This window comes from Arachis hypogaea, chromosome 18, assembly GCF_003086295.3.
Source record: "Arachis hypogaea cultivar Tifrunner chromosome 18, arahy.Tifrunner.gnm2.J5K5, whole genome shotgun sequence".
In the NCBI taxonomy this organism is placed as follows: Eukaryota; Viridiplantae; Streptophyta; class Magnoliopsida; order Fabales; family Fabaceae; genus Arachis; species Arachis hypogaea.
In genome coordinates, this window is record NC_092053.1 from 90508531 (window position 1) to 90524515 (window position 15985).

At 37.2% G+C, this 15985-nt stretch overlaps 1 non-coding gene across 1 annotated transcript; it reads right to left on the reverse strand.

Annotated features, from left to right (window-relative positions):
* Positions 1-15273: 15273 nt before the first annotated feature.
* On the reverse strand, positions 15274-15381 carry LOC112774904 (small nucleolar RNA R71). The gene has a single exon (XR_003189358.1). It is a non-coding gene; the product is annotated as a small nucleolar RNA R71 (small nucleolar RNA).
* Positions 15382-15985: the final 604 nt, after the last annotated feature.

Below are 15985 nucleotides of genomic sequence, written 5' to 3' on the forward strand. Positions count from 1 at the left end.
CGGCTTGAAGCAAGCTATGGTCATCTTATAAATCTCAGTCAGGCGGATTCAAATTGTTATGAGTTTTGATAATTAAAATATAATTAAAACAGAAAATAAGATAGAAATACTTATGTAATTAATTGGCAGGAGTTTCAGATAAGCGTATGAAGATGATTTGTTCCTTTTGAACCTCTGCTTTCCTGCTGCCTTCTTCCAATCATTCATACTCATTTTCATCGCTAGCTATATGTTGGGGGATCACCGTTGTCAATGACTACCATCTGTCCTCTCAGTGAAAATGGTCCAAATGCGCTGTCACCGCACGGCTAATCATCTGTCGGTTCTCACTCATGTTGGAATAGGATCCATTGATCCTTTTGCGTCTGTCACTACGCCCAACACTCACGAGTTTGAAGCTCGTCACAATCATCCCATCCCAGATCCTACTCGGAATACCACAGACAAGGTTTAGACTTTCCGGATCTCAAGAATGGCCGCCAATAATTCTAGCCTATACCACGAAGGTTCTAATCTTAGATTAGAAACCCAAGAGATATGCACTCAAGCTATTGCAGATAGAACGGATGTGGTTGTCAGGCACGCGTTCATAGGTGAGAATGATGATGAGTGTCACGGATCATCACATTCATCATGTTGAAGTGCGAGTGAATATCTTGGAATAACAATAAGCTTGAATTGAATAGAAAACAGTAGTACTTTTCATTAATTCATGAGGAATAGCAAAGTTCCACACCTTAATTTATGGGGTGTAGAAACTCCACCGTTGAAAATACATTAGTGAAAATAGGGTAGACATGGCCGAGTGGCCAGCCTCCCATGGAGGTCTCAGAATGTAAAAGTTACATAATGTGTTCCAGAGATGAAAATACAATAGTAAAAGGTCCTATTTATAGAAAACTAGTAACCTAGGGTTTACAGAAATAAGTAAATGATGCAGAGATCCACTTCCAGGCCCACTTGGTGTGTGCTTAGGCTGAGCATTGAAGCTTCCACGTGCATAGGCTGTTCCTGGAGTTAAACGCCAGCTTTGGTGCCAGTTTGGGCGTTTAACTCCAATTCTGGTGCCAGTTTGGGCGTTTTTACACCAGAATTTTTATGCTGACATGGAACGCCGGTTTGGGCCATCAAATCTTAGGCAAAATATGGACTATTATATATTTATGGAAAGCCCAGGATGTCTACTTTCCAACACAATTGAGAGCGTGCCAATTGGGCTTCTGTAGCTCCGAAAAATCCATTTCGAGTGCAGGGAGGTCAGAATCCAACAGCATCTGCAGTCCTTTTTCAGCCTCTGAATCAGATTTTTGCTCAGGTCCCTCAATTCCAGCCAGAAAATATCTGAAATCACAAAAAAATACACAAACTCATAGTAAAGTCCAGAAATGTGAATTTTGCATAAAAACAAAAAAATATACTAAAAAGTAGCTAAATCATACTAAAAACTACCTAAAAATAATGCCAAAAAGCATATAAATTATCCGCTCATCAATTCCTCAAGTCCTAGTCAACTCCTAAGGAAAGACTAGCTTTAGAGGGATCCAAATCAACTAGCAACTTTCAACTATCAATCAACAAAGGAGTTTGATAACTCAAGAGTCTTTAATTACTCAACCATAGCCAAAAGGAGAGAAATCTACACTAAAATCCAACCAAGCATATTATCAAATACTTGGAAGGCACAACATAAAAGCATAGAAAAGCAATAAGAGATAATAAAATCCAAACAACCAATTGCAAGCATCAATAACACAAATAGAAGAAAGCAATAATAAATATTAAATACCTCAAATTGCATTAATATGGAAATTGAATCTAACCTTGAAAAGTCATAAACTAAATTGGGAAAATAGAGAAATCAATAAGAGAAATAAATAAACTAAACTATTAGAACAAATAAAAGTAGAAGAGAAACTAAATTGAAATAGAGTAGAGATCTAAAATTGAAAATAGCTAAACCTAAGAATCCTAAAATTATGTGAATAATGAGAAGTGTGAATGCATGAATGTGATTTCCCCACTCTGCAACCTTTAATCTGTGTTTTCCGGCTTGGAACTGGGCCAAAATTAGCCCAGAAATTGCCCCCAGCATTTTCTGATATGTCCAGCACGTGGCTCTGTCACGCGTACGCGTCGCTTGTCTGCCGCACTATCCACGCGTACGCGTCATCCATGCGTACGTGTCGCCTAACAGCAAGGCAACTATGGCAAATTTTATATCATTTTGAAGCCCCGGATGTTAGCTTTCTAACGCAACTAGAACCGCCTCATTCGAACCTCTGTAGTGCAAGTTATGATCGATTTGGTACGAAGAGGTCATGCTTGACAGATCAGCAATTCCTTCATTTTCTTGTATTCTTTCCACTTTTGCATGCTTAATTTCCATCCTCTAAGCCATTCCTGCCCTATAAACCCTGAAAACACTTAACACACATCTCAAGGCATCGAATGGTAATAAGAGAGGATTAAACATAGCAAAATTAAGGCCAAAGAAGCATGTTTTCAATCATAGCACAAATTTAGGAAGGGAAATGTAAAACATGTAAATTCTATGAATAAGTGTGAGAATAATAGATAGAATCTGCTCAATCCAATACAAAATAAACCATAAAATAGCGGTTTATTAATCTTCCCACATTTAAACATTAGCATGTCCTCATGCTAAGCTCAAGAGGACCAAAAGAGTGAAGAGGAATGGTAGAAAGTATGAAATGCAACCTATCTATATGAATGCTACTAAATGCAAAATACTTTTACCTACTTGGTTAAAAGTAAACAAATCCTTCAAGAAGAAATACGAATTGGATCTCACTAATTCAAATCACAAAATAAAGTACAAGTAAACTTGCAGAAGAAAATAGCTTATGAAAGCTGGGACCAAAGAATCGAGTATCGAACCCTCACTGGAAGTGTATACACTCTAATCACTCAAGTGTTTAAGGGTCGATTCTCTCGGTTCTCTACTAATCTTGTTTTCTAAAGCTTGCTCTTCTTCTACTAATCAACAAAAATTTAATGCACAAATACACATATCAATAGGTCTTTTAAGGGTTTTAATGGGGTTAGGGTGAAGGTAGGAATGTATTTGGTTAAGTGGACTAAAATCTGAATCCTTGACCAACCTAAACTGCTCACCTAACCTAAGACATTCCATGTAATCACAGTACACAAATCTAATTGCCTATTAACTATGTTTATCACATATTCATGCATCCCAATTTGAGTACAACTCATATACATTGCTACCACCATTTACTTTGGGGCATTTTGTCCTCTTTTTATTATTATTTTTTTCTTTTCTTTTTTTTTCTATTTTTTTTCTTTTTCTTCTTTTATTTTTTTATTATTTTTTTCTTTTGCTTTTCTCAATGCATATGACTAAGGTATTGAATGCAAGAATATGTGCTCAACTTTTTTTTCTTTCATATTTTACACAACACCCAATTCTCAAACCAAATGTTTCCAAACCCAATTTCCTCACACTTAAATCATGAACACTCTCACTAGTCTAAGCTAACCAAGGATTCAAATTAAGGACATTATTGTTTTCTGCTTAGAGTTAGTAATGAGATAAAGTAAAGAATAAAGGGGTAAAATAGGCTCAACATTGGTTTGCAAAGGATAATGAAAGGGTAAGGCCATATGGGTATGTAAGCTCAGTGAAACAAGGCCTCAATCACATAAGTGCATGCATACATAAAACAATGGAAATATAAAATCAAGCAAGAAAGAGATCACAATTTTAGAGAGAACAACACACACCAAAAATAAAATATTGGTTGATAAAATGCAACCAATCAAATAGGCTCAAAATCTCACTGGTTTTGTGTGTTCGAGCTCTAAACCATATTCCAAAATAAATTTCTTCAAACAAGTTCAATAAAAATTTCAATTCAAATTAATGAAATGGTATAAAAAGTTTCTTGAAAAAGAAAATGTTACTTCAACCAAGTAGTGGTAAAATTATGCACAAAATCAAACAAACATGCAATCAAACATGTAAATGCAACAACTAACAAATTAACATTGGTGTTGAAAAAGTAAGTAACTAACCCACGGAAGTCGGTATCGACCTCCCCATACTTAAATATTGCACCGTCCTCGGTGCATGCAAAGATGTTCAAGTGGACGGGTAGCTCCAACTGACGCTTTTTCTCCAAAGAATGTGCAGATGGACTCGTCGGTCGCCCCATTCAGAAGCTTTCCCTTTCCCTTCTCGGTGGCCATCTTGAAAGAAGAGGAAAAGGAAGAAAAAGTAACCCAAAAACATAGATAGAAAACAAATAAAATATGGTTGGGTTAATGCCAAATAATGAGGGTCTCAATTACATGGTAGCTACATCATGCAAGTGAGAAAATAATAGAAGCAAATGGCATATAAATAGTGCAAAAATTACAACAATGTGAAAGAGATAATGGGTAATAAAAGACAATATAAATTCATGTCAATGCAAAAAGAGTACAAGTATCATAAAAGATTAGCATTGACTTAAATAATATTACTCAATCAGAATAAAACAAGTCATGAAGCACCAGAGTAATGCAAGAGATATTCAACAGTTGAGCATGGAAATTCAACACCAAAAAAAAGTATCAAATTTAGAAAAGAAAATAAAAACATGCACAAAATTAAAATGCAATGAATGAAAGTATGCAAATGCAATAAGAAAAATGGGATGAAAGAGAATAAGGGTGAGAAGTTAAAGGAATGAGGAAGAAGAATGTAAGAAAGGAGGAAGAAAGAAGAAGAAAGGAGAAGAGAACAAGAAACGAATGTGACACGCGCGCATGCATCACGCATACGCGTGAAAACCGAAGAAGACATGCGACGCGTAAGCGTCGCCCACGCGTATGCATGGGTGGCCAAACATGCACACTGACGCGTGAGCGTCAGTCACGCGTACGCGTGACTACTCGCGCGACTCCAACACCATGGCCACACAAATCTTTGTTCGAGTCACTCTTTACGCCGATTTTCATCCCCACGCGTAGGCGTTATTGATGCTTATGCGTGGTTGAAATTTCTGCAGGGGACACGTACGCGTGAGGCACGCATACGCGTGAGTTGGTCTATGTGCCTGGCACCCCTCCCGTGCGTCTACATCGCAACTCTCTGTTCAATTTCCCTTTATTTCGCACTGACATATGACGCGCGCGCGTCATCGACGCTTACGCGTCGAGTGCAAATTTTTTTTGACTTATTTATTGCGAAATAAAAGTAAATATGCAGAACTGGAAATTAAGACCGACAAAAATAAATTAAAACTAATAAAAAGGAGGATCATACCATGGTGGGTTGTCTCCCACCTAGCACTTTTAGTTAAAGTCCTTAAGTTGGACATTTGGCGAGCTCCTTGTCATGGTGGCTTGTGCTTGAACTCGTCCAGGAATCCCCACCAATGTTTGTACTTCCAACAGCCTCTGGGGTCCCAAACTAGGCGCATAAAGCCTTCAAGCAAGTTAAAGCAAGTGACAAGGCCCCAAGAGTGTTGATTGCTAGAATGAATTTTGGGGTCCCAAACCTTGCTTTTGCATCCGTCTTCTTGTTGATAATCATTTTTTCACTTGGGTGGTGAACAATCGAAATTCTCACTGAGACATCCAAACAACCTCCTAGACCCATTCAATTGAGACTTATACTAACCATTGCACTTAGACCTTGAACATCCAACCATAACGAACCTAGGATTGTGATGCCAACCACTAACCATCTCTCTTTTACTATTAAAACCACAAAGAGCTCTGAGTTGTCCATCCGTCTAAAAGAAACCAAATTCAAGTGGAATGAGAAAGCTAAGGGATATGAATTTTACCCACTTGAATGTTGTATTGGATGGTAATGGCTTTGGGAGGGAGGTCTCCAACAACTTTGGCAAGGTGATTTCAAGCTCCATTCCCTTGTGCTCTTCCTTGACAACTTCCATCTCTTTACAAGCCCTTCAATTTCAACCTCTTCCTCTTGGTAGCTTTCTTCCAATTCAATCTTTTCTTCATCGCTTACTAAGGGCATGGAAGGTTGTGCCCCTTCTTCTTTAATCTCCATGTCAAGTCTAGTGGGAGAGGGTTCAATTGTAGATAAGAACTCATCAATGATTGAGTCCATCTCTTGATCATCCCCTTCAAAGTCTTCAACCATGATATGCCTTGGAGGTTGTACACCCTCCTCAACATCAATTTCAAATGTCTTGGAAGGAGACTCTATGACTTGAGTTTCCCGTGGAGGTTCCGCATCTCCTAAGTCTTCAACCACTTCCTCTTCTTCTATAATTTCGGCTTTCTCCACTTGCTTTAATACAAAATCGAACTCCTCCTTGATGCCTTCCCTCACCAATTCTTCAGCTACTCCTTCATCTTCAAGGGTCTCTACTTCCACATTTTGGGCCTCCTCTTCCTTCTCTTGAAGTATAGATGCATGAATCCGATCCATTAAGTCCCTTAGACGATCCCTTCTCTCTTGTTCCATGTCAATAGCATAATTGGGCTCATGTGGCTCTTGGATTGATGGATATGGTTGTTCTTCCATAAAGGGTGGTGGTGTACTAGAGCTTGAGGTTTAAGTATTCGAGGTAGATGATTGATCCATGCGGGATATAAAAACTTGAATAGTAGAGGTTAGACCAGTGAAAGCAGAGGTAAGTGTGGTTTAAAGCTCTAATTGCCCTGGGCGAATAACATTAAGGGTGTTGTCATCTAGTGGAGGTTGGGTTCATTATTTTAGAGAAAGAGTTCATAGTGGGAAGGTGGTTCTTCTCGGTAAGGATATGGAGATGGTGAATATTGAGGTGGTGGTTCTGGGTATGGTTCATATGGTGGTTGGTGTGGTGGGTAAGGGTTGGGGTCATATGGAGGTGAATGGTTGTAGGTGGCTTGTGAGTATGGTGGTTCAAAGCTATGTTGAGGAGGTGGTTCGTAAGCATATGGTGGGGGCTTGTTGGTAACTACAAGGGGGTCCACCATAGCTATTAGATTGATATGCATCTTCGAATGGCTCTTGCTCATAGTAATTTGGTTGAGGTTGGTTGTCACGAAAAGGTCCACCATAACCATTGTCTTGGGATGCATCGTAGAACGGTCGTTGCCCATGGCACATTGGAGGAGGTTGTTATCAAGAGGGTTGATCAAATCCATGTGGCTCCTCCCATCTTTGATTGTTCTGACCTCGATGCATGTTCTCATTATAGCTTCCGTTCCCTACAACATAATTTGAACCAAACTCATAGCGAAAGGGGTAACAATTCATAGTAGCAAGTAAAAACAAAACTAATAAGAATTAATGAAAATAAACTCTTAAAACTAGAAACACTAACAAAGAAACGAAAAAGCAAAATTATGCACAATATTCACAATAACCAATAATAAGGCACACGTTTGCAATTCTCCAACAACGGTGCCATTTTGATGAACGGATTTTTGCTAGTAAAGAATTCACAATAAATTCTCGTTGCTAGTATAGTTTCTAAACCAACAAAGAATCATTTCATACAAAAATTTGTTTGTCACTAAAGCAAACCCAATAAAAATAAACCAAAGTATTTAAACCTCGGGTCGTCTCTCAAGGAATTGCAGGGAAGTGTACTTATAATTGGTTATGAGATTGTATCCTTTTGGGGTTTTAAATAAGGAACAAGAAAAGTAAATTGCAACAATTAAACTAATAGCTAATAGAGCTCTTGGCAAGGTATGAGAATTAGAAGTCCTATCCTAGCTATCCTTATCAATTGTGACATCAATTGTCCATTGCTACCACTTAGTTAACCTCTAACAATGAAGGAAAGTCATGTGGATGAATCAATTTGACTCCTCAAGTCCTAGTCAACTCCTAAGGAAAGACTAGCTTTAGAGGGATCCAAATCAACTAGCAACTTTCAACTATCAATCAACAAAGGAGTTTGATAACTCAAGAGTTTCTAATTACTCAACCAAAGCCAAAAAGAGAGAAATCTACACTAAAATCCAACTAAGCATATTATCAAACACTTGGAAGGCACAACATAAAAGCATAGAAAAGTAATAAGAGATAATAAAATCCAAACAACCAATTGCAAGCATCAATAACACAAATAGAAGAAAGCAATCATAAATATGAAGTACCTCAAATTGCATTAATATGGAAATTGAATCTAACATGGAGAAGTCATAATCTAAATTGGGAAAATAGAGAAATCAATAAGAGAAATAAATAAACCAAACTATTAGAACAAATAAAAGTAGAAGAGAAACTAAATTGAAATAGAGTAAAGATCTAAAATTGAAAATAGCTAAACCTAAGAATCCTAAAATTATGTGAATAATGAGAAGTGTGAATGTATGAATGTGATTCCCCCACTCTGCAGCCTTTAATCTCTATTTTTGGGCTTAGAACCGGGCCAAAAACAGCCCAGAAATTGCCCCCAGCATTTTCTGATACGTCCAGCATGTGACTCTGTCACGCGTACGCGTCGCCCACGCATACGCATCGCTTGTCTGCCGCACTATCCATGCGTACGCGTCATCCATGCGTATGCATCACCTAACAGCAAAGCAACTATGTCAAGTTTTATATCATTTTGAAGCCCCGGATGTTAGCTTTCCAACACAACTAGAACCGCCTCATTTTAACCTCTGTAGCTCAAGTTATGATCGATTTAGTACGAAGAGGTCAGGCTTGACAGCTCAGCAATTCCTTCATTTTCTTGTATTCCTTCCACTTTTGTATGCTTCATTTCCATCCTCTAAGCCATTCCTGCCCTATAAACCCTAAAAACACTTAACACACAACTCAAGGGATTGAATGGTAATAAGAGAGGATTAAACATAGCAAAATTAAGGCCAAAGAAGCATGTGTTCAATCATAGCACAAAATTAGGAAGGAAAATGTAAAACATGCGAATTTTATGAATAAGTGTGAGAATAATCGATCGAATCCGCTCAATCCAATACAAAATAAACCGTAAAATAGCAGTTTATCAATGCTCCTACAGTTCATTCTCCTTGATGATCCTTCTTAAAACGCCACAGTCAAGGTCGAATCTTCCGGATCGGAAGATGCTGCGCCTTAGATTCTAGGCTCTACCACAGAGACCCTAATCTCCGCGTAAATTGGCTGAATTGATGTCTCGAGAAGTCCCCAACGAAGTTGTGGATTAGCCGTCTGAGAGACGTATATTTAAGCTGGTGGTTTATCATTTTCCGATGAAAGACGCACTCTAAACCCATGTAGAATGTGATAACCTTATGCCAGTTCAATGCATTCATATTGATGAAGAATGAATATACATCTTAGAATTAACCAAACACGGATCGAAGAGAAACAGTAGTACTTTTATTAATTCATAGGACTCATCAAGGCTCCTCCCCTCAACCTAGGAGGTTTGGAAACTCATATTGAAAGTAAAATACAATGTGTAATTCGAATGGTCTGTGTTCTTTGGGAGCTGGACTCCTGGAAGGGGGCAGAAAACTGGCGTTGGACGCTAGTTTTGGGCCTTCTAATCTGAAGCAAAGTATAAACTATTATATATCGATGGAAAGCTTTGGAAGTTAGCTTTCCATAGCCATTGAAAACACTCCATTTGGACTTTGATAGCTCTAGAAATGCTCTTATGAGTGCAGATAGGTTAGATCCGGACAGTTTTGGCATAGTATGGACTATTATATATTAGTAGCTTTTTGCTTCTGAATAGTTTTGGCATCTCACTATCCATTGAAACTTAGAATGGTTGGCATCTTTAGGAACTTAGAATCCATATGATATCATTGATTCTCCGAGTTAGGTTCTTTTTTATTCTTGAACACATCTTTTAGAGTCTTGGTCGTGACCCTAAGCACTCTGTTTTCCAGTATTACCACCGGATACATTCATGCCACATACACTTTTACTGGGTGAATCTTTTCAGATTGTGATTCAGCTTTGCTAGAATCCCCAGATAGAGGTGTCCAGAGTTCTTAAGCACACTCTTTTTGCTTTAGACCACGACTTTAACCGTTCAGTATCAAGCTTTTCACTTAACACCTTCACGCCACAAGCACATGGTTAGGGACAGCTTGTTTGAGCCGCTTAGGCCAGGATTTTATTCCTTTGGGCCCTCCTATCCATTGATGCTCAAAGCCTTGGATCCTTTTACCCTTGCCTTTTGGTTTAAAGAGCTCTTGGCTTTTTCTGCTTGCTTATTTTTTTTCTTTTTATTTTTCGTCACTTTTTTTTTGCATGCAAGCTTTTTCTTTTTCTTTTTGCTGTTTTTTCTTGCTTCAAGGATCAATTTTTGGATTTTTCAGATTACCAATAATACTTTTCCTTTTTCCTTATTCTTTCAAGAGCCAAAATTCTAAAATTACAACTTTAAATATGCACTGTTTATTCATATATTCAGAAAACAAAAGCAATGACACCACATCAACATAATTAAACTATTCTTATTTTAAATTTGAAATTCATGCATCTCTCTCAATTCTTTTCAATTAAAATTTTCTTTTTTAAGCAAGATGAGAGATATATGGAACATTTTATAACTCTAAGGCATAAATGCAAATGCAAATGCAACAAGAACAAGAGAACAGACAGAAAAACATAACAGAAAATAGAAAAAATAATAGGAAAAGGGTGTAAAGAGAATGAATCCATCTTTAATGGTGGCGGCTAGTGCTCCTCCTTGAAGATCTAATGTGATGCTTGATCTCTTCAATGTCACTCCTTTGCTTTTGTCGAGGCGGCTACACAGGCTCATGTGCATGCTTTCTAGTTTGCTCCATCCTCTTCTTGTGGGGCAGATGCCTTTCCCTTTCTCTTCCTTGAGGTTTCACCAGTCTTTGGTGCCATACTTAGGAGTGGTAGAAGTCAAAAAGCAAAGCTTTTGTAACACCAAACTTAAGAGTTTTGCTCATCCTTGGGCAAATATGACCAATGGGGAAGAATAGGGTAGAAGAAGGTGGGGTAGGTGGAGCTTCTGTGGGACCTACTGGTCTTGAGAGGCTAGAAAATCCAGATTCATTGATTCTCTGCATTGGCGTTTGAACGCCCAGGGGCTGCTCCTTGGCTGGTGTTCAACGCCAGCAATGCTACCCATTTGGGGTGTTGAACGCTTAGCCAGAGAACCCTGGCTAGCATTCAACTTTGATAACACTCCATCCAAAGTATTTTGTTTTCTCTGTTGAATAATTCTGTCTCTATTCTGACTGCTGCACTTGATAATGAACATAAAAACAAAACTTTAAAGAAAAACAAAATGAAAGAAAATAGAAATTATTAATTAAGTAGGGTTGCCTCCCAACAAGCGCTTTTTTAATGTCATTAGCTTGACAGACAGCTCCTTTCAAGGAGGAAGATAGTCATAGAGGAATAAATCAATACTCCTTACTGGGAGCTTCCTTCCTGTGCTCTCATGGATTAGCTTAAGATGCTCAAGAGACAGGATCTTGTTCACTACCTCATGCAGGGTTGGGCTTACAGCCATATGCTGGTGTCCCTTTTTGCTACTTCCCTCTTTCATGGTGAATACCATGATGAGATAAGTGATCATTGCCATTTTCCATGGTGAAAAGTGATGAGCGGATAATTTATATGCTTTTTGGCATTGTTTTTACATAATTTTTAGTATGATTTAGTTAGTTTTTAGTATAATTTTATTAGTTTTTAAATAAAAATCACATTTCTGGACTTTACTATGAGTTTGTGTATTTTTTTGTGATTTTAGGTATTTTCTGGCTAAAATTGAGGTACTTCAGCAAAAATCAGATTCAGAGGTTGAAGAAGGACTGCAGATGTTGTTGGATTCTGACCTCCCTGGACTCAAAGTGGATTTTCTGGAGCTACAGAACTCCAAATGGCGCGCTCTTAATTGCGTTGGAAAGTAGACATCCAGGGCTTTCCAGCAATATATAATAGTCCATACTTTTCCCGAGTTTAGATGACGCAAACTGGCGTTCAATGCCAGTTCCATGTTGCATTCTGGAGTTAAACGCCAGAAACAGGTTGCAGAGTGGAGTTAAACGCCAGAAACAGGTTACAAACTGGCGTTCAACTCCAAGAGAAGCCTCACACATGTAAAGCTCAATGCTCAGCCCAAGCACACACCAAGTGGGCCCCGAAAGTAGATTTCTGCATCATTTACTCATTTCTGTAAACCCTAGTAACTAGTTTAGTATAAATAGGACTTTTTATTATTGTATTCGAAGTCTTAGTTACTCCGGTTCCCCTTTGGGGCCGAGACCAATGAACTCAATTATCACTTATGTATTTTCAACGGTAGAGTTTCTACACACTATAGATTAAGGTGTGGAGCTCTACTGTTCCTCATGAATTAATGCAAAGTACTATTGTTTTTCTATTCAATTCAAGCTTATTCCTATTCTAAGATATTCATTCGCACCCAAGAACATGATGAATGTGATGATTATGTGACGCTCATCACCATTCTCACCTATGAACGCGTGCCTGACAACCACTTCCGTTCTACATGAAGATGATATAGAATGAGTATCTCTTAGATATCTACTACAGGGGACCGAGTCCGAGATATTAGAGTCTTCGTAGTATAATTTAGAACCCATGGACGGCCATTCCTGAGATCCGAAAAGTCTAAACCTTGTCTGTGGTATTCCAAGTACGATCTGGGAAGGGATGGCTGTGACGAGCTTCAAACTCGCGAGTGCTGGGCGTAGTGACAGACGCAAAAGGATAGTAAATCCTATTCCAGTATGATCGAGAACCGACAGATGATTAGCCATACAGTGACAGCGCATTGGACAATTTTCACAGAGAGGAGGGATGTAGCCATTGACAACGGTGATGCCCAACATACAGCTTGCCATGGAAGGGAGTAGGAATGATTGGATGAAGACAGCAGGAAAGCAGAGGTTCAGGAGGAACGAAAGCATCTCTATACGCTTATCTGAAATTCTCACCAATGAATTACATAAGTATCTCTATCCTAGTTTATATTTTATTTATATTTATTATCAATTCACCATAACCATTTGAATCCGCCTGACTGAGATTTACAAGGTGACCATAGCTTGCTTCAGGCCGACAATCTCCGTGGGATCGACCCTTACTCACGTAAGGTTTATTACTTGGACGACCCAGTGCACTTGCTGGTTAGTTGTGCGAAGTTGTGACAAAGTGTGATTCACGTTTGAGAGCACCAAGTCTTTGGCGCCATTGTTGATTATCACAATTTCATGCACCAAGTTTTTGGCGCCGTTGCCGGGGATTGTTCGAGTTTGGACAACTGACGGTTCATCTTGTTGCTCAGATTGGGTAATTTTATTTTTAAGCTTTTTTATTTCTTATTTTCGAAAATAATATATAAAAAAATATCTTCTTTTTCTTTTTCCCCAAAATAATTTTCGAAAAAATCAAAATAATTTAATAAAATCATAAAAAGCAAAAATTTTGTGCTTCCTATTTGAGTCTAGTGTCAATTTTTAAGTTTGGTGTCAATTGCATATTTTTTATTTTCATAAAAATTTTCAAAAACTCATGCATAATGTTCTTCATGATCTTCAAGTTGTTCTTGATGATCTTCTTTGTTTGATCTTTGCATTTTCATATTTTCTGTCTTTTCTTGTTTTTCATATGCATTTTCAATTTGTTAGTGTGTAAACATTAAAAATTTTTAAGTTTGGTGTCTTGCATGTTTTTATTTTCTTGAAAATTTTTCAAAATAAGTTCTTGATGTTAATCATGATCTTCAAAGTGTTCTTGGTGTTCATCTTGACATTCATAGTGTTCTTGCATGCATTCATTGTTTTGATCTTGAATTCTCATGTTTTGAGTCTTTTAATTGTTTTTCTCTTTCTTCATTAAAAATTCAAAAATCAAAAAAATATCTTTCCCTTATTCTCTCATAAATTTTCGAAAATTTGGTTTGATTTAGTCAAAAAGTTTTTAAATTTAATTGTTTCTTATGAGTCAAATCAAATTTTCATCTTTAAAAATTATATCTTTTTCAAAAATCAAATCTTTTTTATTTTTCTTTTATGATTTTTGAAAATTTCAAAATGATTTTCAAAAATCTTTTTCTTATTTTTATCTCATATTTTCGAAATTAATACTAACTTTTAATATTTTGATTTAAAAATCTCAAGTTGTTACTTGCCTATTAAGAAAGGTTCATTCTTTAAATTTTAAAATCCTATCTTTTAGTTTCTTGTTGGTCAAGTAATCAACTTTAATTTTCAAAAATCAAATCTTTTTAATTTCCTTTTTAAATCTTTTTCAAATTAAATTTCAATCATATCTTTTTCAATTTCAATCATATCTTTTCAAAATCAATTTCAAAATCTTTCATAACTTCTCACTCTTTCAAATTTGATTTTCAAATCTTTTTCAATTAACCACTTAACTTTTTGTTTGATTTTAAAAGTTTACTATTTCAATCATATCTTTTTCAAAACTACCTAATTACTTTTCTCTCTCCTGATTTTCGAAAATCACCTCCCTCTTTTTCAAAAATCTTTTTAATTAATTAATTGTTTCTTCTAACTTTTTCGAATACTAATTAATAAATAAAATAACAACAAAAATATTTTTCTTTTTTTCTTCTTCTAATTTTCGAAATTCTCTCCCTCTCATCTCTTTCTAATTATTTTATCTATCTACTAACACTTCTCTTCTTCTCAAGAATTCGAACCCACTCTTCCCCTCTGTGTTTGGATTCTTATCTTTTCCTTCTTATATTCTTTTCTTCTTATACTTACATAAGGAATCTCTATACTGTGACATAGAGGATTCCATATTTTCTTTTCTGTTTTCTTCTTTTTCATATGAGCAGGAACAAGGATAAGAACATTCTTGTTGAAGCTGATCCTGAACCTGAAAGGACTCTGAAGAGGAAGCTAAGGGAAGCTAAAGCACAACTCTCTGGAGAAAATCTGACAGAAATTTTCGAAAAAGAAGGAGACATGGCCGAAAATAATAACAATGCAAGGAAGATGCTTGGTGACTTTACTGCACCAAATTCTAATTTACATAGAAGAAGCATCTCAATCCCTGCCATTGGAGCAAACAATTTTGAGCTGAAACCTCAATTAGTTTATCTGATGCAACAGAACTGCAAATTTTATGGACTTCCATCAGAAGATCCTTTTCAGTTCTTAACTGAATTCTTGCAGATCTGTGATACTGTTAAGACCAATGGGGTTGATCCCGAGGTCTACAGGCTTATGCTTTTCTCGTTTGCTGTAAGAGACAGAGCTAGAATATGGTTGGACTCTCAACCTAAGGATAGCCTGAACTCTTGGGATAAGCTGGTCACGGCTTTCTTAGCCAAGTTCTTTCCTCCTCAAAAGCTTAGTAAGCTTAGAGTGGATGTTCAAATCTTCAGACAAAAAGAAGGTGAATCCCTCTATGAAACTTGGGAGAGATACAAGGAACTGACCAAAAAGTGTCCTTTTGACATGCTTTCAGAATGGACCATCCTGGATATATTCTATGATGGTCTGTCTAAATTATCAAAGATGTCGTTGGACCATTCTTCAGGTGGATCCATTCACCTAAAGAAAACACCTGCAGAAGCTCAAGAACTCATTGACATGGTTACAAATAACCAGTTCATGTACACTTCTGAAAGGAATCCTGTGAGTAATGGGACGCCTATGATGAAGGGAGTTCTTGAAATTGATACTCTGAATGCCATATTGGCTCAGAACAAAATATTGACTTAGCAAGTCAATATGATCTCTCAGAGTCTGAATGGATTGAAGGAATCATCCAACAGTACTAAAGAGGCATCTTCTGAAGAAGAAGCTTATGATCCTGAAAACCCTGCAATAGTAGAGGTGAATTACATGGGGAACCCTATGGAAACACCTATAATCCCTCATGGAGAAATCATCCAAATTTCTCATGGAAGGATCAACAAAAGCCTCAACAAGGCTTTAATGATGGTGGAAGAAACATGTTTAGCAATAGCAAGCCTTTTCCATCATCCACTCAGCAACAGACAGAGAATTCTGAGTAGAATCCATCTAGCTTAGCAAATATAGTCTCTGATCTATCTAAGGCCAC